The sequence below is a fragment of the Eleutherodactylus coqui genome, chromosome 1 (genome assembly GCF_035609145.1).
Source record: "Eleutherodactylus coqui strain aEleCoq1 chromosome 1, aEleCoq1.hap1, whole genome shotgun sequence".
Classification (NCBI taxonomy): Eukaryota; Metazoa; Chordata; class Amphibia; order Anura; family Eleutherodactylidae; genus Eleutherodactylus; species Eleutherodactylus coqui.
Genome location: NC_089837.1, coordinates 451,323,464 through 451,326,861, shown reverse-complemented (window position 1 = coordinate 451,326,861; position 3,398 = coordinate 451,323,464).

Here is a 3,398-nt window from a genome sequence, read left to right as displayed (position 1 = left end):
GTCCGAGGAGTATTTATTACCCGCTCTGGTGGTCAGATGGGGATTTTAACTGCAGGCAGGTGTTGTTCAGTAAACAGGGAGAACCTTATTACCCCGGGGCCATCGCCTCACAGCTTCCTGGAGGTAATATACTATAATGATGATTGGTGACAAGCCATATGTAAATGAAGCTTCAAGTTCTGCAACTTTCTATTTCACTTCCTCAGTATTTTTAATATTTCTGCTTGCAGTCATTGAATGGAAACATTCTTATTTATATCATGAGTAGAGATGAGCGAACCTACTCGGCAGTCGCCTGTCAGGACGCTATAACGTTTGCAGCTAATTGCAGGAAGGACGCGGCAGATATTTTGGAGAGTGCTTCGGAGAGTCTCCTTCTGGAAGCCTCTTCCATCGAGTGGAGATGGAATTGCTCATAAATTTCATAGATCAGAGGCCGCACTCCGGGACCGCAGAGAATGAACCCCGAACCTCCTCCTCCTTTTCGGAACAACTTCCGCCAATGACACCTACCAAGGCAAAGGGACATCCTCGTCATCAGTAGACATGTCTCCAACCTCAGCTGCTCGCTCCCAAAGCCAGAAAGTACCCAAAACACACGCGAAATAGCGTCACGCCGCACATGTTGAATATTTATGGGGCTGGGCTGGGCCAATGATAACGAAGTGCAGCTACTGTGAACTAAAAAAGAACAGAAATATATGGCGTTACGTTCAGAAAATAAACCCGTTCACTGCACAAATACGGCACGCAGGAGTGTCTGAATTTGCGCTTACGCTCGTCTGCAGGAGCCCTTATGTGAATTTTTCCCCATGGATTTGGATGTGCTTTCCATGCAAAATTCCCATCAAGAATCTGCAAGTGTTTTAAAGCGCTTGCAAAAAATTGCACATGTATGAACTAATGTGGATTTCAATGACAATCTGGTGGTTTCCACGGATTTCTGATGCAGACTGTAATTGGACGATTTCACCAATCCGCACACAGATGACGCCCATTCAATGTGCCTATTCTGTGTACGGATTTTCGGATGCAGAAGCTGCATAAGGAACAAGCATGAGGTTTTTCCTAATGTGCTTTTAGTGTGAATGGAGCCATGTGAACAACTCAGTGGCGCCATTATTATCCTCAGCATAATCTGCGCATCTGTAATTCAAATCTGCACATCCAAAAAGCGTACTGCCACGAAATTAACAAAGTTTTGCAAATTGTTGTTGCAGATTTCTAACATACAGGAAATCTAATTCCACAAGTCCACGGGGAAAAAAAAGAAATTTCGCAAAACATATCCCACAGTTAAAAATGCCACAAAATCGGCAACTGCACTGTGTGCTGCGTATGAATTCTGCCGCTGTGAAAGGTAACTGTCACTGAATATTCCATGGATGCAGAACAGATAATCCTGTTATTTCCCGCCAAGCTCCCTTCAGCCTGCAGAGCTGAGCTGATTTGACACGTTTTGATCATTTTGATAACAATTGTCTCAATGCGTAAAACTGTCTAACAGTAAAATTGTCTTTTTGCCTATAAATCGCCGCACATGACCACTTTATCGGGATCAAAACTGAAATGACAGATCTTCAGGTATTCAAAAACTTCTAATTGTATGATCTGCTAATATGTATGGAAATGCAAAATTGCTTGATGGTCTCGCAATTAAACCCCTCAATTAAGCCCCTCCCTCCTCCCCTGCCCTCCTTATATTATATGCGGATACAAATCGCTCCTAATTGCCAAATGGCACAATGTATTTTTGTATAACTTGGCTAGTTGGAGACCCATAGCTCTTATACAATGTTATAGGTGTCCTACTAGCCAATTCTAACATTTTGTTTCACTTTGTCATTATGGGGTACTAAGTGCAGAATGGGGAAAAAAATGTTTGTTTTTTTTAAATTTGCGCACCACAACCTAACAAAATGTAAAAAAAAAGTGAAAGTGTCTTTTCCAATACATTGTACGCACTCTTAGATAGGCCGCCCTGCAACACTATCATATTTTGGTCCGTGTCCTGTCCGTGCTAATTCACAGCACACGGTAACCAGCTTCTGTTCCCATCCTGATCCAGAGCGTCTGGAGAGTAGTCCAGGAGTAGTTCTAATATTTAGAGGGCATATGTGCATACATAGCAAAAGTGAAAAAAAACCAAAAAACTCTGCGCTCATGTATTCTTTTGTGCTTGAGAAACACGGACTATAGCGCTGAAACACATCACATATTGTATTTACTGTTCTAATAAAAGATGAAAATATAATTTATTAGTCTGAACAACCAGATTCCATACCGATCCATTGAACGCAGAGATTTTTTTGTTTTCTCACTTTGACAAACATGAGTGAGACCAGCAAATCAGTCCTGGGAACACCAGAAACCTGAATATAGGAGAGACTGCAAGACAAGTATGAGGCTTTCTAAATGCATGAGAAGGAAAACTCAATACAAAGTAAAAAGCAGATAAGCGCATTATGTGTTCTGCAGGGATGCAGTAAGATATGCATGTATTAATTTTTCATGCACAAAGGATTCCATAGCCCGGATTGGTTTTGGAGCTCTACATTAGAAAAAAATGATCCAACAGCTATAAATATTTATTAAGAAATTCATCAGCCCAGCACAAAGGGCTAAAACAAAAAAGGGGGTCATTAACATTGCATATTTTTCATGGTTCCATAATTTCAATCTATTTTAAGCTTCTCTGAGCTACAAGGGGGGTCTTCCAGCTAGGCTAGAAGAACAGTCTCCTTCACAGTAGTTAGTTCATATTAATGTCTTAATAATAAGACCACTGTGTTTCCTGCACTGAATGTGGCTGGGAATCAATTACTATGAATAATGACATTCTCTTAGAAATTCTCATTTACCAATTTCGGAGGTTACTCAGCAGAACGGGAATGCCCTGAATGCAGGTTTACCATATCCCATGTTGGATTAATAGCGTGTTGTTGTATAATTTGTGGTCTCCTCAATATGTGTTCTTGTCTAGTCAAATTACCTCTCACAGTTATATTTATCTGCCTGCAACTGTATCACTTCCTGAGTGCAGAAATAGACTGGACATTTCATAGGTTCATATGAACCATTTGCTCAGAATGCTTTCCCCATCTGGGATATGATGATCCTGATAAAGTGAATGTGTTTTTACATACCAGGCAAGGTAAAGTAGTCAGCTGTTGTCACTATGCTGGCGGAAGGACCGTGGAAGTCCAGCCATATATATGCGCTTTATGTTTTCATGTATAGGGGATGGACAAAAATATGGAAACACTGTACGAAATGCATGCCTTAAATTACATGGGATTATAAATCATATTTCAATACAACTGATGTAGAGACTGATTTTAAGTGGAGGTTATAAGACATAGATGCTGCAGGGTAAAAGTGAACATCTGCCAGTGCAA